The sequence below is a fragment of the Pseudophryne corroboree genome, chromosome 1 (genome assembly GCF_028390025.1).
Source record: "Pseudophryne corroboree isolate aPseCor3 chromosome 1, aPseCor3.hap2, whole genome shotgun sequence".
NCBI lineage: Eukaryota > Metazoa > Chordata > Amphibia > Anura > Myobatrachidae > Pseudophryne > Pseudophryne corroboree.
Window position 1 is genome coordinate 405,311,909 of NC_086444.1, and position 26,475 is coordinate 405,338,383.

General features: G+C 44.5%; 1 long non-coding RNA gene across 1 annotated transcript; it reads left to right on the plus strand.

The window, feature by feature from the left end:
* The first annotated feature begins 374 nt into the window (after positions 1-374).
* LOC134891100 (uncharacterized) lies at positions 375-17,057 on the plus strand. The gene is made up of 3 exons (XR_010171432.1): positions 375-530; positions 10,041-10,110; positions 16,885-17,057. It is a non-coding gene; the product is annotated as an uncharacterized LOC134891100 (long non-coding RNA).
* The last annotated feature ends 9,418 nt before the right edge of the window (positions 17,058-26,475 follow it).

Genomic DNA, 26,475 nt, shown 5'->3' on the forward strand with positions numbered 1-26,475 from the left:
TTTAGCTGTGGTCATTTTTGTAATATTGCACTATGAGATAGTTAGAATAACCGGATAGTACAGCATTTCTTTGTTCCAAATTATATGGCCCACTTTCTCCATCACTGGCTATGTCTCTGTCCCCATTTGGTTATGTATAGATTAGTATTTAGTGAAACCATATCCCTTGGGAATATGTAGTCCTGAGTTGTAGCCCAGCAGTAATCTCAGTGTTTTAACTTTTACTCTTTATCACTCTATGTGTAACCGTAATTGGTTTCTTATATAACTCTGTTTTGGCACACTGGATATGCACTAGCACTTTAGTTTAATGTCTTTGTATTGTGATCTTTATATCCTCGTTCTATTCCCGTCTGTCAGGTCCGGTTCCCATGGCTACGGCTTGGTCACTGTTACCAGGCAACAGCGGAAGTGGTAGGAGGCTACGTCATAGTAGCCTCCCACGTGACCGGAGTTCAGGGGAGCCGCGGCTTCCGGCCTCGGGACGCCGGCGAGCGCGAACGGACGAGGATGATCTCACTCACATCCAGGTAATTATATAGCACAGAAAGTTGGTTCAGATATGTTTGTTTATGCTTTTTCACGTTGCACCTTATAGCATAGCACCTTGACAAAAACGCCGGTCGGGCGTTGAAACGTTGGTGGCTTGCACTATGCCTGTTTTAAATATTTTTGCATTTCTATTTAATACAGTTTTTTTGGCTTTAATCAAATCCTTGGAGTGCCGCCTGGTTCCTTTCATGCAGCTAGGGGACATACTGTTACAGCTGAAGGAACCTTCCATTGGTCTATAGTGTTTTAAGGAGGGCACCCAGGTGGATGGTTTTGGGACTGTGAGTGCCATAAGTATATATGGATAGATAGATATAGATATATATAGATATATATATATATATATATCCTGTTGCAAAGTGGATTACTGAGGGCATAACAACGGGATTCGGTCAACATCCCGCTGGACGGGATCCCGGCGGTCGAAATACCGATGCCGGAATCCCGACCGCCACAATCCCGACCGCCACAATCCCGACATATTCTCCCTCCGTGGGTGTCCACGACACCCATTGAGGGACAATATAATAGTGTGCCGAGCGTAGCGAGGCACCGTGCCCGCAGAGTGGCGAGCGAAACGAGCCCGCAATGGACTGCGTTACGCTCGCCACCCCTGTCGGGATTGTGTGGTCGGGATTCCGGCCAGCGGGATTACGTACTGATCCCATAACAACTATGCTGGTGTTAGATGTGCGTTCAGTATCCGCCATTAGTGCAGTGGGACTGCAGTGCCAACCCTAGATGGGCCAGGTGTTTGTGCCGCACACTTGTGTAGCTTAGCTTAGTCATACAGCTACCTCATTGCCCTCTTTTACTTCTTGGCATGATGTGCTGTTTGGGTAATATTTTTTTAAGTGCCATCCTTTCTGACACTGCAATTCCACTCCTAGATGGGCCAATTGTTTGTGTCACTTAGCTTAGTCATAAAGCTACCTCATTGCACCTCTTTTTCTTCTTTGCATGATGTGCTGTTTGGGGCCTATTTTTTAATCTGCCCTCCTGTCTGCCACTGCAGTGCCACTCCTAGATGGGCCAATTGTTTGTGCCGCACACTTGTGTCGCTTAGCTTAGTCATACAGCCACCTCGGTGCAACCTTTTGGCCTAAAAACAATATTGTGAGGTGTCCAGAATATACTGGAAATGAGAGGAAATTAATGTTATTGAGGTTAATAATACTGTGGGATCAAAATTATCCCCAAATTCTGTGATTTTAGCCGTTTTAATGTTTTGTTTTGTTTCAAAAATCATCCAGATCCAAAACCAAAACCAATCCAAGTCAAAAACACGAGCGGGGAATTAGAATCAAAACCAAAACACAAAACACGAAAAGTGCCCGCCGCACATCTCTACATTATATAGAGCTATACATAACATTATAATTACAAAATGCTGGACAATGTGTTGATTGCTGGTGTGTTTAAAGCTTTCTGTTATGTAAAATGTTAAAATTACTTAATAGTTGTTTAAGGTTGCTTGAATTTCTGTAATTCCTAATGCATGTAACTTGTTCCTGAAAAAGGTCAGTTTAGAAAATACAGTATAAGTAGGTCTTAAAGAACGTATACATTTTTCTGATGGGCCCAATACTGCCAGACAGTAGGAACTGCAGACACGTGTGACCAAGCACACATACATAGCACACATACATTGTACTGATGGGCCCAGTACTGCCAGCCAGGAGGAACTGCAGACACGTGTGTGACCAAGCACACATACATAGCACACATACATTGTACTGATGGGCCCAGTACTGCCAGCCAGGAGGAACTGCAGACACGTGTGTGACCAAGTGCGCATATATTGTATAAATGGCCCCAATATTGCCAGCCTGGAGGAACTGCAGACACGTGTGGCCAAGCACACATACCTGTTAGGGTCTCCTGCCCTGTGCTGCCACGTCGTCATGGCAACCGGGAGACAAGTGCTAGCGGAGTGGCCTGAGCGCAGCTGATACTCCGGTTCGGGTCTTTTGCTGTGCAGTGGTTACAGGCTTTGTGCACGGCAGGGGATCCGGTGCTGGTTTTTGTGCTCACAGTCTGTGAGGTCTGAGTGGGGCGTGGACAGCACCTGCTATATAAGGCCTCTTCTCAGGTTAAGCAGATGCTGCTGAATCTTTGTTGGTTAGTCAGTTCCTGAAAGTTAGCCAGTACTGTGTAGCTTTGTATTTGTTGTTGCTTACTGCAAATAGGCCTTGGGGTTTGGTACTACACTCTGCCAATCCAGACCTAGCAGTAAGACTGGAGTCAGTCGTTTAACTTGCTGGGGTTCTTTTGCTACTCTGTGAACTTAGCAAGTTTGCGGCTGTATTCTCAGACTTGCCTGCCTAAATCCTTTCTCACTGTGCAAGGTGTTCAGGTATCAGTTTAGTGGCAGTAAGCTGAACCTGTGCACTGCAAGTGAGGATTAGGATTGTGGAGACTCTCCTTGTATCTATCATTCCATCTCTGACCAAGGAGTTTACTGCCACACCCGTTGGTAACCCTTTAGGGTTTTGCTGTTGCCCTTAGCAAGAGCATTTCGGGTTCTCTACGTATTAAAACACAACATCTTGCTTTTTCCATCTGAGCATTCCTAATACTAGGGAGACACCCAGTTTCTTAGCCTCTGGGCTTCTCTGTTCACTTTGTGTTTATTTTGTTACCCTATCACCTTCTGTGTACGTAATGTCATATTCCCCAGTCTGTCTGTGAGTTCATTTGTTTTGCATCCCTATCCGTTCAGACACCAGTACATTCCTGCAGGCACTGGTGTGCATAACATATTCAGCAGCCCAATACTCCTGTTGAAATTTTGTGGGAATATGGAGCATACCCCTCAAAATACGTTGCAACAGGTGGTCGATCAGGTGCAGGTCCTGACTCGACAATTTAATGATTTATCCATTAAAATGCACACCTCCCAGGCCGCTGGCGGAGCTCCCGCAGCAGCAGCACCTTCAGGGGTTAAGGAGCCGAAAGTAAATCTCCCGGATCGTTTTTCTGGAGATCGCTCGCAGTTCTTTTGTTTCAAGGAGAGCTGCAAGCTATACTTCCGGCTTAGGCCTCAGTCTTCTGGGTCGGAGATTCAGCGGGTGGTCATAGTGATTTCCTTGCTACAAGGAGACCCACAGGTCTGGGCATATGGGTTGCAGCCTGACTGTCCGTCGCTTAAAAGTGTTGATGCTTTTTTTACGGCACTGGGCATGTTGTATGATGACCCTGACAAGACGGCCTCAGCCGAGGCTCAGATTTCGATCCTTAAGCAAGGGCGAAGGCCAGTTGAGGTTTACTGTACGGAGTTTCGGAGGTTGGCACATGATACCCAGTGGAATGACCCAGCCCTGAGACACCAGTACCGAAGACGTCTTTCTAACCAGATAAAAGACCAACTGGTACAATATCCCTTGCCTGATAGCTTGGATCAGCTCATGCAGTTATCCATCCGGGTGGATAGACGGCTGAGAGAGCGTAGGCTTGAAAGGGAGACCGAGGTTTCCTTCTTTCCCAAGGGAACCTCAGACTCTGAGGAATTTTCCGAGGAGCCTATGCAGATTGGGGCTACCCGCCTCTCCTCGCGTGAGAAGACGCGGAGGAGACAGCAGGGGTTGTGTTTGTACTGTGGGAATAAAGGTCATGTGGTAGTATCATGCCCAGAAAAGCCGGAAAACTTCAGGGCCTGAGGGTGATGGGAAATATCCTGTCAGGCCAGAAGTCAGAATTTCCCAAGAAGACTTTTATCATTCCGGTGACCTTGAAGATCCTCTGTCAAACTGTCAAGACTGAGGCCTTTGTGGACAGTGGGGCCGACGGGGTTTTTATGGACCGCCAATTCGCCCTGAAACACTCTGTTCCCTTAGTACCCTTGGCATTGGAAATTGAGATTTGTGGGTTAAACGGGGAACCATTATCCCAAGGTAAAATTACCTCTTGCACTAGCCAGATTTCTTTGTTTATTGGAGCCACACACTCTGAAAAATTGTCCTTTTATGTGACTGTCTGTACTTTTGCCCCATTGGTGTTGGGGTTACCCTGGTTAAGGGCCCACAATCCTCAATTTGACTGGGTCTCTGGGGAGATTCTTAGTTGGGGTACTGATTGTTTCAGGAGTTGCTTGAGCCTTCCAGTCAGGCTCTCGCAGCTAAGTTTGCCAGGATTGCCAGGGTGTTATGCAGATTTTGCGGACGTGTTCTCCAAAAAAGTTGCAGAGGTACTACCTCCCCATCGCCCCTATGACTGTGCCATTGATTTGTTGCCGAATGCTAAGCTTCCCAAGAGCAGGTTGTACTCCCTGTCACGTCCTGAGACTCAGGCTATGGCAGAGTACATTCAGGAGAACTTGGCTAAGGGATTTATCAGACCTTCACAGTCTCCAGTTGGGTCGGGGTTCTTCTTCGTGGGTAAAAAGGACGGTTCGTTGCGACCCTGCATCGACTTCAGGGAATTGAACCGTATCACGATTAAAAACTCATACCCACTGCCTCTCACTTCGGTCTTGTTTGACCAGCTTCGTACTGCCAGCATTTTTTCTAAGATTGACCTACGCGGGGCGTACAATCTAATCCGAATAAGAGAGGGGGATGAATGGAAGACTGCCTTTAATACCCACTCAGGGCATTATGAATATTTGGTGATGCCTTTTGGGCTCTGTAATGCCCCGGCAGTCTTCCAGGATTTCATGAACGATGTACTCAGGGAATATTTGGATAGATTCTTAGTTGTTTACTTAGATGACATCCTAATCTTCTCCCATTCCCTGGAGGAACATCGGAAGCATGTACGCTTAGTCCTCCAGAAACTCAGAGACCACCGGCTTGGGGCGAAGCTGGAGAAGTGCGAATTTGAAGTTCAGCAAATCGCATTTCTAGGATATATTATCTCCCCAGAAGGTTTCCAAATGGAGGGTTCCAAGGTACAGGCAGTCCTGGATTGGGTGCAGCCCACTAGTTTGAAGGCGCTTCAGCGTTTCCTGGGCTTTGCAAATTTTTATAGACGATTTATCGCTGGATTTTCGTCTATAGTGGCGCCCTTGGTGGCACTCACTAAGAAAGAGGCGGATGTTGCTCACTGGTCTTGTGAGGCTAAAGCGGCTTTTGCCCGTCTCAAAAGGGCATTTGTCTCGGCCAAGGTGCTGCGACACCCAGATCCAGAGCGTCCTTTTGTGGTGGAGGTGGATGCCTCTGAGATGGGTATTGGGGCAGTGCTCTCTCAGATGGGAGTGTCTGATAATCGCCTTCATCCCTGTGCTTACTTTTCCCGTAAATTTTCGCCTGCCGAGATGAAGTATGACGTGGGTAACCGGGAATTGTTGGCTATTAAGGATGCACTCGAGGAGTGGAGACACTGGCTTGAGGGGGCTAAGTTTGTGGTCTCAATTCTCACCGACCATAAGAATCTGGCATATTTAGAGTCAGCGAAGCGTCTCAATGCCAGGCAGGCACGATGGGCTTTGTTTTTTGCTCGCTTTAATTTTTTGATAACATATCGCCCTGGGTCAAAAAACATCAAGGCTGATGCGCTCTCGCAGAGTTTTGCTCCAATCCAGGAGACCACCGAGGAGCCGTTGCCCATTGTGTCCCCATCATGTATTTAAGTGGGCATTACCCAGGACCTCTTGTCATTAGTCCTTAGAGCACAGGAGCAGGCTCCTCCAGACCTTCCGGTAGGTCTTTTGTTTGTGCCTCCTAGGTTAAGACAGCGAGTGTTCCTGGAATTCCATGCCAAGAAGTCGGCAGGTCACCCGGGTATTGCCAGAACTCGGGAGTTGCTATCTAGGGCGGTGTGGTGGCCCTCGGTGGCTAAGGATGTGGATCAGTGGGTTCGGGCATGTGACATCTGTGCCCGAAATAAGACTCCTAGAGGGGTTCCTGTTGGCCCATTACATCCACTCTCTATTCCATCTAAGCCATGGACCCACATTTCAATGGATTTTGTGGTGGACTTGCCCAAATCCTCGGGGATGACAGCCATCTGGGTTGTCGTTGACAGGTTTTCGAAGATGGCGCACTTCGTTCCACTGGTTGGGCTGCCATCGGCCAGACGCCTGTCTGAATTATTTATGCTGCATGTTGTGCGTCTCCACGGGTTGCCACTTGATGTGGTCTCTGACCGCGGATCCCAGTTTGTAGCCAAATTCTGGAGGGCATTTTGTTCCGATCTCCAGATTTCTGTCAGCTTGTCGTCAGGCTACCATCCGCAGTCTAATGGGCAGACTGAAAGGGTGAACCAGTCCTTGGAGCAGTTCCTCAGGTGTTATGTCTCCAAGTGTCAGACTGACTGGGTTGCTCATCTGTCCATGGCGGAGTTTGCCTATAACAACGCGGCTCACTCTGCTACAGGGATCTCTCCCTTCCTTTGTGTGTATGGGCATCATCCTAAGGCCAATTCTTTTGACCCCCTGGACTCCACGCCTGGTGGTTCCTCTGTGGTTTCGGTCCTTAGAGGTATTTGGAGGAAAGTGAAGAAAGCCCTTGTGTCTGTGTCATTAGTGACCAAAAGGGTTTTTGATAAGCGGAAAAGACCCTGCAGCTTCAAATTAGGAGACTTCGTCTGGTTGTCTACCAAGAATTTGAAGTTGAGACAGCCATCTCATAAGTTAGGCCCCCGGTTCATCGGCCCTTAAAAGATCACCAGGGTTATCAATCCGGTGGCATTTCAGTTAGATCTGCCCCGTTCTTTGGGTATCAATAAAACATTTCATTGTTCCCTTTTAAAACGGGCGATTAGTAATCCTTCTTCCAGTGGAAGACCTTCCCCTCTTCTGATACGTGGCCAGAGGGAGTTTGTTGTTGAAAGGATTCTTGACTCCAAGATGGTTCGGGTCGGCTGTCATTTTTGGTGCACTGGAAGGGGTATGGGCCGGAGGAGCGGTCGTGGGTGCGCAGTTGTGATCTTCATGCCCCCAGACTGATACGCTCTTTCTTCTCGCAGTTCCCCGATAAACCCGGTGGTAGGGGTTCTTTGACCCCTCGTCAGAGGGGGGGTACTGTTAGGGTCTCCTGCCCTGTGCTGCCACGTCGTCATGGCAACCGGGAGACAAGTGCTAGCGGAGTGGCCTGAGCGCAGCTGATACTCCGGTTCGGGTCTTTTGCTGTGCAGTGGTTACAGGCTCTGTGCACGGCAGGGGATCCGGTGCTGGTTTTTGTGCTCACAGTCTGTGAGGTCTGAGTGGGGCGTGGACAGCACCTGCTATATTAGGCCTCTTCTCAGGTTAAGCAGATGCTGCTGAATCTTTGTTGGTTAGTCAGTTCCTGAAAGTTAGCCAGTACTGTGTAGCTTTGTATTTGTTGTTGCTTACTGCAAATAGGCCTTGGGGTTTGGTACTACACTCTGCCAATCCAGACCTAGCAGTAAAACTGGAGTCAGTCGTTTAACTTGCTGGGGTTCTTTTGCTACTCTGTGAACTTAGCAAGTTTGCGGCTGTATTCTCAGACTTGCCTGCCTAAATCCTTTCTCACTGTGCAAGGTGTTCAGGTATCAGTTTAGTGGCAGTAAGCTGAACCTGTGCACTGCAAGTGAGGATTAGGATTGTGGAGACTCTCCTTGTGTCTATCATTCCATCTCTGACCAAGGAGTTTACTGCCACACCCGTTGGTAACCCTTTAGGGTTTTGCTGTTGCCCTTAGCAAGAGCATTTCGGGTTCTCTACGTATTAAAACACAACATCTTGCTTTTTCCATCTGAGCATTCCTAATACTAGGGAGACACCCAGTTTCTTAGCCTCTGGGCTTCTCTGTTCACTTTGTGTTTATTTTGTTACCCTATCACCTTCTGTGTACGTAATGTCATATTCCCCAGTCTGTCTGTGAGTTCATTTGTTTTGCATCCCTATCCGTTCAGACACCAGTACATTCCTGCAGGCACTGGTGTGCATAACAATACCATAGCACACATACATTGTACTGTTAGGCCTAATACTGCCAGCCAGGAGTTACTGCAGGCACATGTGTGACCAAGTGCGCATATATTGTACAGATGGCCCCAATACTGCTAGCTAGGAGGAACTGCAGGCACATTTTAGCTATACTCAACCTTTAACACAGATCTGAAGTAGGGATGGTACATCAAAATCCTAACATCAGTGCCAGGTACATATTGGCTGCCTGCAACACATTGAAGTTTTGGGCAAAAGCATTATTGTCTTTTAAGAATAAAAGATTATTTCTTAAAATAAACAAAATACTAATTTTGGTGGTAAACATCCATGTTTGACACACTAGCTACAAAACTGAATGGAGTGTGAAGACAAAAGGGGAAATGTTTCAAAACTAAATAGTGGAGAGACCGATTAGTGGAGAAGTTGCATGGCAACCATTAAGCTTCTACTTGTCATTTTATAGCATGTACTTAACAAATGCTATCTACTGTAGAAGCGGATTGGTTGCTACGGACAACTTCTCCACTTGTTCACTTTTTGGAAGGTTTGATCCATTTGACCCATAATTCAGTAGGTCACTCACACTGATGTTCAATAGGATCAGGTTGACGTGGTCGGCACACAGCTTCTATTGTGAATAGTCCTGCTGAGCCCGGCAGCCACTCATGACCTGTCCTCTAGGCTAACATTAAACAGTGCACAGTTATTGTGCATGTCCAGGATGATGGACCATCTCCGCTGATCACTCCCATTTAATGGACCACTTTATGTGGGGACTCTGTTGGACTGCATAGTACCAGATACCACTGCGTTACACATTTTATATTCAACATAAAATTAATGATTAATAATAAAACTCCATCATTGTCCATATTTTCTTAAAGATCCACAAGATGCTAGAAGGTGGGAGATGCGTAAACAGGAAAATGAAAATGCATACTGTTGCAGGGCTGCAAGTCACATGGTGGAGTTCCGACTCAGTAGGGGTAGATGGGGTCTGTCACTGTGTTCTCCAAGAGGCCAGTGGCAATCAAAACACAGACAGAAGGTGACTTAGATAACATCGGTACAAAACGATTGATGGTGGGAACACATCCCCCTCCCACTACTGCTGGCAAAAACATTGACCGATAACCATAGTTGTGTGCACTGCTCAGCATCGATAGTCGAATCCCATCTCTAATCTGAAAATTGTGTTCTGCAGAAAATGAGGAGTCTGACTTTGTACTGCAGAGGCACACTGCTGCCAGCTTTAATGGTGATAGATAGACGGTATACAGATATATAGATATAATAGAGATTGGGAAAGATAGATAGAGCCTAGCCACCTCTGCTGTAAAATTCTATAGTTCTAGGACAAACACATACATTTTAGCTGCTGGTTTGAAAAGCGTGTGACCTTGTGTGATAGTGGCTTATGATTTGATGAATACGTGCAGCCCTGCACTTCATACGGTAATCTTTTATTTGAACTCTCTCTTTGCAGCTGTGTAAAACTCAAGGCAGTACTGTACTTCAGCCAGGATGTAGGAGTGTGACATGTGCTATAGATCATGGTCATAAATATGAATACAAAATATTGATGTTTGTACAGAAATTCTTACTTTTTATCAACATTTTTTTTTATTTTCTGCAGATTTTTAGCAAAACATGTCCATATTGTTTAATCTACTTATGACAATTATAAACATTGCAAGATTGTAAAAGTAAGTAAAACCTAACACTACCTATATACTCCAACATAACAGCTATGACTATAAGATCAATATTCAAAGATGGGTATAGACAGGGTCAGACTGTGCCACAGGGGAAACCCCCGGTGGGCCCCACTGCCGAAGGGCTCACCTCCTCCTCTAGGGATCAGGTGTCAGACTGTGCACTAATTATATATTATACATATGTTACATTAAGTTTATACTGCACAGGACTATGGTGTGTTCTCTACAGTACACTGCTGTTATTAATCTGGTACATTATCAAGCATGCACTAGCAGTATTTACTAATATAGTAATCAAGGGGTCCAGTCCATACACTCTCTAATGGCTTGCCAAACCTCTGTGGTCACTGACCACCCCTCTCCGAAGACTGGCCACACCCCTAAGCATGGTCCTCTGCCACTGCATCCCCACCGGTGGGCCCTTCATGGCCCATTTCGACACTGGATGCAGATCGCTTAGCAGCTGCGCCTTTGGACACAGTTAATGATGCAGGCGGTATCTAGTGTAAATAGCCGCCTCCTGCAGACTTCTGTGATCTGCTGATTTGTACAAAGATCTGCTTGTGTGGGTCCTGCACATGAACAGTTTAGAAAACATCACAGATGTATGTAAACAATCCATTTGCATACATCTCTGAATGAGGCCCATAATGTCCTAGAAATCATGACACATTCTAGGGTACTTCCGCTGAAGTTCACTAAAACATTTAAGTTAATCAATGTTCTCTCCACCACACTGTAAGGGCAGGAGAGGGTATCCACTTCCACAAGACAACAGATCAGAGCCATACAGTATCAGTCATATGCTTACCATACTTACTATCCCTTTAATCTGGGACAGTCATGAATTACACAGGTTCTGTGGCTGATTACAGCCAGGTGAAATGCAGGTTCAAGTCAGCCAGCCACATAACCTGTGTAATTCATGAATGTCCCAGTTTAAAATGGATAGTATAGTAAGCCTGAGCAGTCAGCCAGGGTGAAAATCTAAAGGGGGCATGGGGAATTAATATTTCAGTGTCATTTGGCTATAGTTGGGGGTGTCAAATTTCCTTCTTGCTGGAGGAGCTAACATTTCTTACGACTGGGCCATAGAATGTAGCTCACCAGGACGCTGCTGATATCAAGCAAACATGTTACCCAGTTGAAAAGAAAGTGAATTCCAGAATACAAGCCGAAGGTCATGGACAGGAAGCTGTCCAAACAGAAATGCCACTCTTCTAGATTTCCAATTTCTAGGCCGCATCCATTAAGGGCCCTACACACTTGTCGATGTGTACGGCCGATATGAACAATTTTGTTCAGTAATAAACGATAAATTGTTCATATCGCTCAGTGTGTAGGCGGTCGTTCATTGTTGGTGCAGGGTCATTTATGCCTGCAAGCCAATGTGGACAATATTGTCCATATTAGCAAGCAGGGCTATGGGGCCGGGTGAAGTCAGGTAGTGAAGAAACTTCACTCCCCCCGTCACCCCCGCTGTTGGGTCGTCCGTCGGCCATATCGGCCGTCGGGCACCTTGGCGGCAAATCGTCAAATGTATAGGGGGCTTTACACTCACTTCCTCTCGGAGCTTACCAAGGCTTATTTAAAGTAAGCAAATATGCAGCTTAATTAGATTTGCAGAAATGCACCTACTGTATTTGTCCCCTACTGCATACATATGTGCACAATCCCATTCCACATTGGGAACAATCTGTTGATCTCTTTGCATGACTGCAAATCCGTACAGAATTGAGCATGGTGAAGACAGTTAAAAAAACAAACATCTCTCTTTAACATTCTGCCCTCTAGTGGGCATATTTATCACAAAGTGAATATAAATATTTTCATGCAAATTTACCAATGTTCTGTTACCAGGAGACGAGCTCCGATAAGAGCCTGTCCTGGCGAAGAGCTGGAAGCGGTGTGATAGCTTACCACTATCAGACTGCTTCCTGGTTTAGGTCCCCAACAGCCACTGCCGTTGACAGGCACATACAGGTGAAACTCATAAAATTAGAATATCATGCAAAAGTTCATTTATTTCAGTAATTCAACTTAAAAGGTGAAACTAATATATTATATAGACTCATTACATGCAAAGTGAGATATTTCAAGCCTTTATTTTTTTATAATTTTGATGATTGTGGCTTACAGCTTAAGATAACTCCAAATCCAAAATCTCAGAAAATTCGAATATTAGTGTTCACTCTAGCAGTGGGGCAGGACAGGGCGCCGGACTGTGAGGGGCACATGTGCGCGCGCGGCAAAAGAGGGCATGGCCATGCAAATAGGGGCGTGGCCAATCTACGTACTACAAGTGGGCGGTTCAGCCCACAGACGGGGTGCGTGGGCGGCCAGCGGTGTTACTGTTGGGGGCGTGCCCAGCACCTACGGAGGTGCTGGGCTTCCCCCAAGCTCTCTCACAGCGTGAATGGATACCGCGCGCATGCGCACGCCATTTTTACACGCTGGGAGGGCAAAAAGCGGGCGGCTGTTTTAGCAGGGCGCCGCAGAAAGGGCAGGGCGGGTTTTGCCCTTAAAAATTGGGCAGGGTGCGGCGCCCTGCTAAAAAAGCCTAGCGTGAATACTAAATATTGTGAAAAGGTTCAATATTGTAGGCTAAAAGTGTCACACCCTAATCAGCTAATTAATCCAAACCACCTGGAAAGGGTTCCTGAGCCTTTAAATGGTCTTTTAGTCTGGTTCAGTACAATTCACAATCAAGGGGAAGACTGCTGGCCTGACAGTTGTGCAGAAAACCATCACTGACACCCTCCACAAGGATTGCAAAAGAAGTTGGATGTTCTCAAAGTGCTGTATCAAAGCACATTAATAGAAAGTTAAGTGGAAAGTCAGGAAAAGGCCATTCAAAAGTGTGGGGGAGCTTCACAAGGAGTGGACTGAGGCTGGAGTTAGTGCATCAACAGCTAGCACACACAGACGGATAATGGACATGGGCTTCAAATGTCGGATTCCTCTTGTCAAACCGCTCCTGAACAACAAACAAAGTCAGAAGCATCTTACCTGGGCTAAAGAAAAAAAAGAACTGGTCTGTTGCTCAGTGGTCCAAAGTTCTCTTTTCTGATGAGAGCAAATTTTGCATCTCATTTGGAAACCTAGGTCCCAGAGTATGAAGGAAGAATGGAGAGTCACACAATCCAAGATGCTTGAAGTACAGTGTGAAGTTTCCACAGTCTGTGTTGATTTGAGGAGTCAGGTCATCTGCTGGTGTTGGTCCACTGTGCTTTATTAAGTCCAGAGTCAACGCAGCCGTCTACCAGGACATTTTAGAGCACTTCATGCTTTCTTCAGCAGACAAGCTTTATGGAGATGCTGCCTTGATTTTCCAGCAGGACTTGGCACCTGCCCACACTGCCAAAAGTACCAAAACCTGGTTTAATGACCATGGGATTACTGTGCTGGATTGGCCAGCAAACTCGCCTGACCTGAACCTCATAGAGAATCTATGGGGCATTGCCAAGAGAAAGATGAGAGACATGAGACCGAACAACGCAGAAGAGCTGAAGGCCACTAATGAAGCATCCTGGTCTTCCATAACACCTCAGCAGTGCCACGGAGTGAAAGAATCCATGCCACGCCGCATTGAGGCAGTAATTCATGCAAAAAGGGCCCAAACCAAGTACTAAGTACATATGCATGATTATACTTTACAGAGAGCCGACATTTCTGTATTTAAATCCTTTTTTTATTGATTTTATGTAATATTCTAATTTTATGAGATTTTTTTGATTTGGGGCTATTTTAAGCTGTAAACCACAATCATCAAAATTCTAACAAATAAAGGCTTGAAATATCTCACTTTGCATGTAATGAGTCTATATAATATATTAGTTTCACCTTTTAAGTTGAATTACTTTAATAAATGAACTTTTGCACGATATTCTAATTTTCTGAGTTTCACCTGTATGTCACGAGGGGCTGTCGGAGAGGGAGTTGGAGTCTCCCAATGCAACAGAAAAATGTGCGAGTTAGTAGCCCATAGGTTACTGTAGGCAGAGGCTGGTTGGCAAGGGGGGCAGGGTGCCATCTGCCCCCCGAGCCAGTAAATGTAAGTGATCCAGGGCCGTCTGGCTGCGGGAGGCAAACAGAGGTCTTGAATCTATAGAGAACCTACCATAATACCTGAGATATAGACCAAGAATAGTTACTGCCTCTATTCTAGTATACAGATGGAGCCATGCTCATCTTGGCTTCTCTGCTGCGCCTAGGTGCACCATGGTTTATTAGCATAAGCCTTTCATCTATTGTTCTCAGCTGCAATACAATACAGAGAGACCAATACAGCAGGGGATTAAGTAATTTCAGCAGGGGATTAAGTCCGACTGCCCTGGCTCAATTAATCTTATTAAAGGCAAAGATGAAGAGGGCTCCATCTGTAAAGTATGTGCATTAGGTTGTACTATTTATATAATATGGTAATACAATTACATGTACAGTATATTTTTATCTATACATCACACTTTCTGTCAATAAACCTTTTCAAGCACATTACACACAGAGAACTGTATAGTGCATGGTTCCCAACACACATGGCACATAACACACTTAAAGATAGAGCCATTTACATAAACCCTCCATCTATTGTTCTCAGCTGCAATACAATACAGAGAACAATACAGCAGGGGATTAAGTCATTACAGCAGGGTATTAAATCCGACTGCCCAGTCTAAATTAATCCTATTAAAGGCCAAGATAAACATGGACCCATCTGTATATGACACATTAGTATTAACTTATTTTAATAAAACTGTAAAAATCTTAATGACTAAATATGAACATATTGCTCAGTGCCAACACATTTCCTCTTATGCTGTATAGTGACTGCAATTGTGACTATGCAGTTCTTATTTTTGGGGGGCAATAACTTTACAATTACTGATGAGAATTTCTAAATGTAAAGAAAATACATTATAACTATGTTTAGAACACTCAAAATGTTAGTGAACATGGTACAGTAAATCTAAAGACACCTATTTAATAGAGACATATCTATGGGAATTATTTTACAAAGTCGACTGTTGTATTGTTTTATCAATGTTGGATTCCTTGTAGCCAGAAATGTTTGTGTTTTGCTGCCTCTGGGATGTCACAGCCCGTTTTTGCACATTAAACATCACCATATACACAAAGAAGATTTTTAATTCTATATAAAGGCAACAAAAACAATTGTGTTTATCGGATATAAAAGCATTCATGAGAAAGTGATATGAATAGTGATATCCAAACTAATAACTAAAATGTATCTGAAGTCTGAAAAGTCCTACAAGTTTGGTGGTCATTTTTAAACTTAAACTGGGAACATACTGGAAAGATGGGGATTCATTCCGTTAACAGAACGAATGCCCGTCAACCCAGATTGTCTGTACACACTGTAACGATGTTAATGAAGGTCGGAGCGATCATGATCCGTCCTTCATGAGAATAAACAAGGATACTAGCGATATCGCTAGATTTGATGTGCTGCACGTCAAACATAGCGACCATCATTAAGTGAACGCGGGAGCGTGCAATCACCCGTACACACCGAGCGATGTAGGCGATTTGACATTACGAAACGGAAAATCAGCCTGACATTGCTCCAGTATGTTCCCAGCTTTAGACGCTTCCTGAAGTCCCGGGATGTTAAAAATAATAATAATAATAATAATAATAATTTAAAAGAACCCTTTCATGCACAGCCCCATTTTAATTTCCATGTAAATAAATAGTTGGTTGCAGCAGGAATTTGTTTTTCTACATTTTAGTTGTACACATTTTGTATTAGACAAACATGATTTTGCCCAATAGCATATTTGAATGAATACATATTTTAATCTGAATTGTATTAATAATAAATAGCAGAAATAGGGGTAAATATAGATCATGTAAAGGTGATAATTCCAGTAATAGTGGGGAGTACCATTCTGGAGAAAAGGTCCCAGGGTAAAATGAGTACTGATCAAGCGACGCTCACATCATTACTGAAACGACTTCAAACCCATACATACATTTTTACTTTGAGTCATTTAAAAAAAAAAAAAAGCCAGATTTTCATGAAAAATGCAGCACTGGATACATTAGAAGCAAAAACTTCTGACTATTGAACTGTAAACAAGAACGTGTTTTTAAGCTGTATGGGATTGTACCTTTGTGTTTTACTGAAAACACACTTTAGTTCCATTCCATTCACTTTCTTTCTTTCTAATTGTCATGTTGTCTTTTCCGTCATTTCTCTCCCCATTTATCTACTTTCCCTGACATTTTCCCCCAGCCTTGGCTCTGCTGCTGTCTATCTTGTCTCACATAATGTCACTGCCTCTTTAGAATCAATTCATCAGAGCGGAAATTAACAAGTGCTGACGGCCATGGCAGAAGAAAATCTACCATCTGTGCATGGGGAAAACTGCACTGGGGCCCAAAGAGCAACATTATATCAATTGAAACAGAAATAAATAAAATATAGTATATCTCGCAATTATGTCATTCTAAATTAATGTAACACAATGTGCATCAATATTACTACAACTCCCCCCCCCCCCATGTATTCAATATTACAACAATATGCTTTTCAACATTCTGCATATTTTTGAGTTGAAAACACTTTATATATATATATATATATATATATATATAAAATCTAAAATTTATTTTACATCACGCCATAAATTTGACAATGCCATTAGCAACTATCTTCCCATGGGCCATCTCTCTGATGCATGAGGCATGGAAACTGTATGGCTGTTTCCTTCAATGTTTTCATTCAGACTTTCATTTCAGACTTTAAGTTGCTGACTTGCATCCATAAACTGCCTGCAGCCATGTATGCTGCAGTAGACCTTTTTGGCTAGATGCACCATCGCTTGGAAAGTGAGAACATGGAGAGTGATAAACTACCAGTGGTAGCGGAGCAAGGCAAGTTGCCTGAAGTGTGGCAAGTGAAGCAGTATACTTATTAGGGTTACATGTTGCTTAAAATGGTAATTGGCACCTAAAAAAAAATTTGTTTCAACCTTTCTTTGTGTCAGTCATTTATTTCCATGTCAGCCTTTTGACCTTTGACCCTTAGACCGTTTCCTTATTATGGACTTTGCTAATACTATAAACCAGTGGTTACCAAACTGTGTGCCGTGCAGTGCCGTTTCTTGCGGCATACAAAGCGTGCCGTTGCACGGGGCGCATGCTACGGTACTTTTGGTGACTCCTTGTGCTCCCCCTCCTCCCCGTGTTTACTACTCAGCTCAGGGGGCGGAGTTTCAAGTAATTACGTGTTTGCATCGTGACGTCACAACGCAAAAACGTAATTACATGAAACTCCGCCCCCGAGCAGAGTACAAATGATGGGGAAGAGGGGGAGCACAAGGACTCAGGAGTGGCCGGTGGCCAGCAGGCAGGAGAGATATGCGGGCAGGAGAGAGATGCTGGCGGGCGATGTGCACACCCCTGACAATGAGCACTACACAGCCCTGGCAACTGGCATTACACACAGCCATGGCAACTGGCATTACACAGCCCTGACAACTGGCATTACACAGCCCTGGCAATGATCATGACACCCGTCCCAGAGCATGAAACCCCTGGCAACCAGCATGGATACCAAAGAATGAAACCCCTGGCAACCAGCATGGATCCCAGAGCATGAAACCCCTGGCAACCAGTATGGATCCCAAAGCATGAAACCCCTAGCACCCAGCATGTGAAACCCTTAGCAACAAGCAGGCAATTTAAAAGTAATTAGAAGCTTTACTGTAGGGCATAATGTATCAAGAGCATTGCAGTGTGTGGCATAATATGGTGCAGGGGGCATTACTGTGTGGGGCTTAACATGATGGAATTTATTTTTTCCCCTATGGTGACCGTGATCTGTTGGTGCAGGGTCTTTTCAGGCAAGACCACGCCCATTTTAGTGAGACCACACCCATGTTAGTGATGTCACGCCCCTATTTTTTATATCAATGGGGGGCACATTATTTTTAATGTCAATGGGAGGGGGGGGGCACATTTTTAAATCTCGCACTGGGAGCCAAATTGGCTAGAAACAGCCTTGGTGTTGTGCACCCTGGGGTGCCTTGAGGCACTTGCAGGATTGCTTTGAGTTGGTGGTCCAGGACCAAATCATATTTTTTATGGTCAACGTTATAGGCAAAACCAGTGTTAATGGCTGCCAATCAGAAAACTTGTGGACAATCAGCAGCACAACTGTACACCACATCATACAGTAACTATTTACCTAAGGATGGTAGGTAGACACCTCTGCATGGCACAGTAGTGTCTGGCATTGTGCCGGAGTCTACTGCACATGTCTCTGGAAATATGGCGCCCACCAGGTTCCGGAGACCAATTTCACTACTGCGCATGTGCAGCGGCCATTTTGGAAGAGATTTTTGCCGCCGCTGCAGCGCCCCACGTGGGACTCTGGAAAGGGAAGTATTAAAATATGGGTGCAATGTGTGCAGTGTGGGCCCCTCTGGACCCGGGGGCCCGTGTGCACCGCACACATTTCACCCATTATAGAAAAGTCAATGGAACCACTGCTATATACAATACATTGTCACCCAGTTTGGAAAAAGATTATGATGGCAGCCTCCAGGCAGGAAAATACATTTATCACTGTAACTAGATCATATGGGGTTTTAATTTAGACCAATCTATTTTATTTTTAATTACATTTCATTTTGCAGCTACTGCTTCCTGAGTTGCTGGAAGGTGGCTGTAACCACCAGCTGGTACAGAACATTTGCTATGTCAGACAACGTAATGCTGTACAGCTACTGTACATCTCATTACCAAACAGACAATACATCATATAGACTAATTTGTAAAAAGTGATGTCTTACGTGTGTAAGGCAATAATAAACTACTTTGGCAAAAAAAAAGGTAGAAAAAATGACTGACCGTTTAAAATAGATATTTTTTTATCTTTTAGTTGCAGCAGGGACATTTATAATAGCACAGATCTTATATTGTTTTTTTAATGTATGTTTTCTAATTTTAAGTTTATTAAAAAAACAAGTAGCGCAAAATAAGTTTCCAGAACATACAAGGTTCAAATTAGAGATGAGCGGGTTCGGATTTAATGCCAGAATTAACACCAGTTCGGTTTTATCTGGATTTTTCCTATTGGCTATTCAAACACGTGACATCCGTGAACCAAGAAGATGCCGTTTTGAGAACCGAGTAAAACCGAACCCGCTCATCGCTAGTTCAAATAACTGGAAGTTAAACACTAAAAGAAAGAAAACAATCAGCAAAACCGACAGGCTACTGTACACACTGTCTAAAAGAAGAGCACTGAAAACGTATGTAAACATTGATCTTTCTGGACAGGACATGGAAGGAGTGAGGAAAGAAGGGCACAAATTCTGTCCCAAAAGCGCACCCAGCAAATATGGAGGAATGTACCTACATGGCCACAACCCTGCCAACAGGAGGAGGGACTAGTGGGATACATTATAGCAAGCTTATCGGGAGTAAGGTACACCTTGCATGCATTTTCTTTAATTAAGTGGATAGTAAACTGGAGGCTACCTTTTTCCATAATAATCTCCAAATAATCCTCAAGTGGTGGCCAAAATCTCCCGCCCGCTCCCTCTTATTCCTGCCTTTCAGAGTCCCAGGAGACATTTCAGAGCATAAAAATTATACCTTTTTGCACAGTTTCTCAAGATGGGAAATATGGGAGGAAGCATGCCCAACAAGAAAGGCCTAAATTGGAGATATTTGAAAAAATTCAATTTAAGGTCCAGATAAAGATAGTGTATCGCTCCAAACATTATTCAGAAGATCCCCAACTAATGCTATTCCTTTAACACTCCATGACTGAGAGAATGAGGTGTAGAGGCCCAGAGGGACGTCTGGGTTGTCCCAAAGAGGAATGATAGAAAGGGAAAGGAGGGTATAGAAAGATGGTGTTTGCAGGTTTCCCAGATCATGGGCGAGAACTGCAGAGTAGGAGTACTGTATGTTTAATAAGAGGTTACCTTAATGATTTAGAGACTCCTAACACACCAGAGAGAAATAAAAAGGAGAGATATCAAGCTTCAATATCAGCCAAAAAGCAGGAGGATGGTGGCGCTAAGGAGAGCAGCCCAGTAGCAGTTTTTCAAATCGTGGAAACTTCAGACACCATGAATGGTAGGGATGTAGATGGAATCCCGGCGGTCGGAATCCCGACGGCCAAAATCCCAACCACCAGAATGCCGGCAGCACCGCCACAGCTATTCCCACTCCTGGGTGTCCACGACACCCATGGAGTGGGAATAGAACCTGTGGCGAGCGAAGCGAGCCACTAAGCCCACAGTGTGGCGAGGGTAGCGAGCCCGCTAGGGGCTTCGTTCTGCTCATCCCCCCCCTGCTGGCATTCTGACGGTCGGTATTTTGACTGCCGGGATTCCGACCGCCGGGATCGCATACCCAACCCGAATGGTACTGTAGGCTTCTTGAGGAGAGAAATCCTAATCCTGGGAGACCTGACAGTCCAAATAAATGTAGCAAGACACTTTTGAAATTCTAATAAATTAAAACTCAGAGAGGGGGACACAGACAGGAAGGGTATGAAAATAGAGTTTAGGGAGAGTGTTTAATGGCAATCATCCTGTGTGGCCATGAGAGAGTGCCTCAATTATGGCAAATATGTTTGGATAATTCTCTTGATAAAGGGAGTCATAATAATCAGTAAAAACTCCTTAATAAGATCAATATATCACTATTTAGGAAAAGGGCCCCTAGGTTAAAGGAGTTTACAGAGCTTCAAAAAGTATTTCTTGAATTTTTATCGGATCAATTGGGGGTCATATGTAAGTTATCAGTTAATTGTAAAGTCTTCATATTACATCTCTTTTAGACTGGGATGCAAGGACAATGGGATCGCCCATAAGGACCAGGTATGGGCATTCCAAAGGGTTGTAGGGGTAATATCTGAGGTACTATTCTGTATTGGTGTTGGTATCGTGTGACTGGCGGGATCGTGGGGATTGCGGCTTTGCGGGCTTGGTGCACAGGTTCTATTCCCACTTTATGGGATTTGTGGACACCCCCAAGTGGGCATAGACCGTGTTAGTTGACATGCTGACTGTCGGGATTGTAAGGATGCGGGATCCCGGGGTCGGAATTGTGACTGGCGGCCTCCTGACCACCAGTCCTTATAACTAAATCCCCTGTATTGAAGTACTCATACATCAAAGATTTTAGGTGAACAACAGATTTGTTAGGCTCCAAGTGATCCTAGGGAGGGCAAAGAGCAAATGAAGACACGTCAATAGAATAGAAATGGTGGCAAGGTCAGGCCAGGTAATAGTGTGAATTTGGGGCTCAGTGAGCTTCAGTGGGAGGTCCTGGATGAGCTGGACGTCAGTCCTGGAGAAGGTGTTGTGAATGGGGGCTTCATTTCTAGCTAATGGATCAGAGACCTGGCTGGAGTTGTAAAGGTTATGAGATAGTTCTATCTAGGTTGATAGCAAGGACCACAGTGAAATCAACCCCCAAGATCAACTCACCCTGCTGAAGGTCAGATAGAAGAATTCCAAGTATTTAAAAATGTTTTGCTGGCTCGTATCGGGGGCATAGACATTCACTAGAGTGTATAGCAAATTATTCAGCTTACCAATAAGGGTTGAAAACTACCCTTCTCTATCCTTGTAAAAATGTCAAAAGTTACGTATCTAGCAAAGAGGATTGCCACTTCTTCTGATTGTTGTTGCAGGCATGAGATCAAAGTTGAGGGTGGAGATGGGCAATAAAAATTAGTTTCTTGAAGAAAGACTAGGTTCCTATGGAGGACCCAAAGGGAGGTAAATAAGTTTTTTTACGCAATTTATGTTTAAGTTACTGTGTTACAAGTGTTCATGTGGCCGTTATTTGGTGATCTCAGTTTCCTCAGATTCCAACTGCTTTATCAACTGTTCTTAAATGTTTTGAGGTAATTAATAACAACAATAAAAAAAAGAAAAGAAAAAACAGTTAACTTGCAAGTGTGCTTCTTCGAGCTCAATAGAAAGCAAATATAGACTATGAATGCACTGTACCATACATACAGTATAGTACACACACAAATGAAGAAATTAATATGTGTGAATAGATTATATTGGCCATAGCCTGACCTCAGCACTTCAGCCAAACGTCTCTGGCAATGCCCAACCACATCTGAACTTGGAAACAAAGCAGGTAAGGGCGCAGAAAGTGCAGAGATGGGAGACCTCTCCCAGGAACTGAAATGAGTTACAGTCGTGGCTGACATACAGTACATATGAAGAACAAGAGAAGCAGCCACAGGAAAGGGATGCGGTCAAGATCCCGCCGGACGGAAACCCGGTGGTCAAAATATCGACACCGGGATCCCGACCGGCACAATCCCGAAATATTCTCCCTCTCCCGCAGCGTGTCGAGCGCAGCGAGCCCGCAAGGGGCTGCGTTGCGCTCGCCCCCCTATCGGGATTTTGTACTGATCCCACTGGAAAATATGAAGAAAAGATTAAACATGAGCTTAAAAAATAAAATAAATGGGATGAGAAGACAGAATTTTATTATAAAAAACAAACGCAGAGGTGTAACAAGGGCGGGGCGAGCAGGGTGTCTTCCTCCTCCCATCTAATCGGTAGCAGGCTAACAGATGGCACAACCTCCTTCATCCTACCCCCCTCGGTCTCCATAGTAACACCCAGGTCCCAGCGCCGGCCAAGTGTTATTAGTGACACCCAGTGGCGGATACAAGTTAGGCCTGGGCTGTAGGAGATCCGGGATATTTAGCAGTGGGCCCCGCTGGCTCAGAACCCCACCCTCTACCGCGGGTGGACAGGGCTTGCGGCGCAGCTAATTTCCACAAGGAGAGCCCGCTAACATAAAACATCAGAGGCAGAGGGCCACCCACAGCTTAAAATGATTTTTTTCTAACCTTCAAACCTCAGAGGAAGGGGCGGAGCTTTCAATCCAGCGGGCAGAACCTTCCATGTCTAATGGAGGCCCGAACCACTGAAACTTGCTGCGCAATTAGCATTCCTGTTGGCTGTCGCTGCTCAAACAGGTAAGTTGTACCTGCAGCACAGCTAGGTCTGGACACCCAGGGCTGCTCCCTTTCACAGTGAGGGTGAGTTACACGATATGGGCCCAGATTTATCAAGCCCCGGAGAGTGATAAATTGCACGGTTATAAAGTACCAACCAATCAGATCATAATTTTAATTTTTCAAACACAGCCTGTAACATGGAAATTAGGAGCTGATTGTCTGGTACTTTATAACCGTGCAATTTATCACTCTCCAAGGCTTGATAAATCAGTATACCTTATTGTGTACTAGCCGTTATTTTTTGTCAGCCTGTGTTTTTATGTTTTTCTGTTCTCTCTTTCTGTCCTCTCTATCCCTTTTTCTCCTTTCACCTCTCACTCCCTCTTTCTCTCTCTGTCCCTCCCTCTCTCTCTCCCTCTGTCTCTGTCACCCTCTCCCTGCCACCTCTTTATGGCGTCACCTACTGACTCTCCGTCACCCTCTCTGTGTCACCGTCTCCCTGGTGTTGGCCACTGCCTCTCTCCATCACCCTCTTCCTGTCAACCTCTCCCTGGCATGACACCATGTCCTGTCCCTGGTCACTCATAGTTTGTCATCTTGCCCTGGGCACTGAAAACCCTTGTTACGCATCTGCAGACACGGCAGCAGCACTAAGAAAACATATAGATTAACAATATACAGTACACCCTTATTTCTAGAGCTTACCACCTTTTCTAGACTTTCCACTACCTTCATACAAGCCATACTAGGAATTACACGCATGCTTAATAATACAGTACTCTGCCAGACCCAAGGCCTTATTCAAATGTGGTTGTAGTAGCTGCCAAAGCTGCTTACATAGAAGCGGCAGCGATAGCTGTAATACGGTAATGAAGCAGAAGGCATCACGCATCATGCTGCATTACTGATCCAAGCTGCATACTAGGCTGCAGTATTGGATCATCTGCAACACCATCATCTGGCTGAGCGACCCATAGGGTTACACAAGCCAGCTGTTGCAAGACCTACCAAGAGGGCAGGAAATCTCTGTCCTCTGATGGAGATCATGGCCTCATCCTTGTCACGCAACTGCAGTGACCCACCTCCGTTTGGAGAAACAGTAGCCATCTTCGCCCCCTCTCTTCCCCTAAATAGCATCAGACTGTCAGCCACTAACAGTCTGATGCTGTAGTGCTACTGATGTAGCAGACCTGAACTCCACATGCACAGTACGGGTCCGGCACACGTGCATGTTTCCGAACATAGGGCCGGTACTTTTTGGCATGCACTACATTAACAACCAATCAGACAGCCAGCTCCCCAAAAAAGACACACAATACAACGGTTTCAATATTTTATCTAATTAGTATTTAATATAATAGAGTATACATTAGAATTTCAACATACTGTAAGTCATGTCCATATAAGGAATTTTCACATCAACTGCAAAAGAAAAAAAAACCCTGCAGTTTTCAAAGCTGAATTAATTTGAAAACCCCAGTATAGAAATATAGCATTTACAATAAGATTTGAATCTGCACATCAATGTATCTCCTACTGATGTATTCACCATTACAGACAGCTGTGTTTCTCAATCTCGGCTTTTATTGAAAAGTGTTTGTTTTCAAGGTATCTTCAGGAATAATCAGTACTACTTGTAGATCTATTGTGTACGTCAATGAACACACCTGTGCTTCAGCTACTGTATATGATTGAAAAAACAAGCACTTTTAGGATTATATGAGGACCAGGTTTGATTAACACTGAGTTATAGCAACAGATTACCATAACAACCAAGGGAGCTACTCAGAAGCAAACACATAACCCTTCCAAGAAGTGTTCAAGCCATAGCCCTGCCCATGGAGCCAAGGGACCAATTTATGGAGCTCTTTTGAAAGGATCCTACTTAATTTCACAAACCCATTTGTTCCTGGCGAATTGCGTTGAGCTGCTACACTGACTCAATGACTAAATGCATCCAGGACTTCCTACAACACCAAAGAACCTCAAGAGGAGAGCTCTATCCTACAGACGCAGGTATGTGGTGCATACATCCACTTTTCTCCTGGACATAACCATACAGTAGTTACCGATTCAGGAAATAAGAATTTCAACCCAGACAAATTACCGCAGATATTTCACGGATATGTAGACTAATTTGATACATCTTATTTAAAATTTCTGGACATTCAAATGGCACTACATGATCCCCTCAATTGATCCACAGCAGAATGTTAGGGTCGCACTGTGCAACAGGGATACAGGGGAAATCCCCATTGGGTTCTAGTGCCTGAGGGCCCTTCCCCCTCTATTAAATTATCAATTACCTGGTAGATCATAAACATGAATGAACATGGATGTTTGGCTTCTTTCTCCTGCCAATCAAAATGAGTGGTTGGGTTAATAGATCTAAAATTTTATTTTGTGAAAATTACATTTAAAATACTGTAGTTGTAAAAAAGTTGTCATCCCAGTAGTAATAACTTAGATACTGTAAGTAAACATTTATTTTATTTTTTATAACGGCATGTACAGTATTTGGCCTTATCTGCACCTTATTCAGGTGGTTTGCTAACAAACCTGAATAACTCCCCTAATGCAGTTGTCATTGAGTTTTAGACATTGGCTGGTGTGTACGTAGGTCCCCTCTCATATGTAGAGTTTATTAAAGTGGTATATATAGACAGTATCCCCATCATGTTCTTTATTATTATACTTTTGTTACATTTCACTGCATTCTCAGGACTAGGGTGTACTCACTACATGCATAATGCATAATTTGATAAATTATAATGCATGTGCCACCAGTATTCTATCAGACTCTATCTCTATACACACACACACACACACACACATATATATTTTATGTGATACTACAGGTGAATAGGTCACCGGGAAGGCTGCAGGCAGCTGATAGAAGAGGAGGCACAGTTAGTCTGATTGAAGTGTGAGAGCAGCAGCTGTGGCAGCCATATTGTGAAGTAGAGGCATCTTGGTTGAGTGAAGTAACTTCCTGTTTAGAACAAAAGTCGGTGCAGAAATCCTTTGCAGAGTGACAGCCACTGGGGTGTCAGTCAGAAGCAGGGCTGAGAGAATAAAAATACACAAGCTTCAGAGATCTGTAACTTCCACCCATCGTTGCTGCTGTACCTGCAAGTGGAAGAAGAGTTTGACCCTAAGGAGCAGATCGCTAGGGTGAGCTGTTACTATGCTGTCTGCTAAACAGCCCAGATTTATCAAGCCTTGGAGAGTGATACATAGCACAGTGATAAAGTGCCAGCCAATCGGGTGGTCTTCAGGTTGCCGGCGGCCGTGAGCCCAGCGACCACCATACCGGCGCCGGAATCCCGACCATACCAACATCTTTCCTCCCTCTTGGGGGTCCACGACCC